Here is a 444-nt window from a genome sequence, read left to right as displayed (position 1 = left end):
CGGGGACAAATCCGGCGCGTCCTCGCCACCAGGATGCCCAGGACCTCTGGCACACGGCGGCTGCGACTCTGTCCGGCAAAACCCGAGCCAGGAAATGAGGAAATGCTCTGATTTCGTTTTCGCTCGGTCGGGAACCGGGCTTGCTGCGCCGCTCAGGGGGTGGTTGGAGGCAGGACCCACAATGCCCCCCAAAAACAATCGCACCGGGGAGATTCCTGTTTCCAGCACCCCAAAAATTAATGGCAAGGCTCTCACGGTGGCTCATGGGGCCGGGGCAGGGCTCACGCTCCTCTGATGGGAATTTTGCATTTTTGTCATTGGGTGAGGCCAAGGGACAGGATGGGGTCAAGCGTGGCCCCACGCTACTGGTTTGAACTGGGCGGATCTGAGCTCCCACCTCACCGCTGTGGTGCGCCAAGCAGACCAAAGCCAGCTCTTGTGGCG

Source organism: Egretta garzetta, unplaced genomic scaffold (assembly GCF_000687185.1).
Source record: "Egretta garzetta isolate BGI_Z169 unplaced genomic scaffold, ASM68718v1 scaffold1685, whole genome shotgun sequence".
Classification (NCBI taxonomy): Eukaryota; Metazoa; Chordata; class Aves; order Pelecaniformes; family Ardeidae; genus Egretta; species Egretta garzetta.
The sequence above is the reverse complement of the archived record's forward strand: the minus strand, read 5'-3'. Positions refer to the sequence as shown.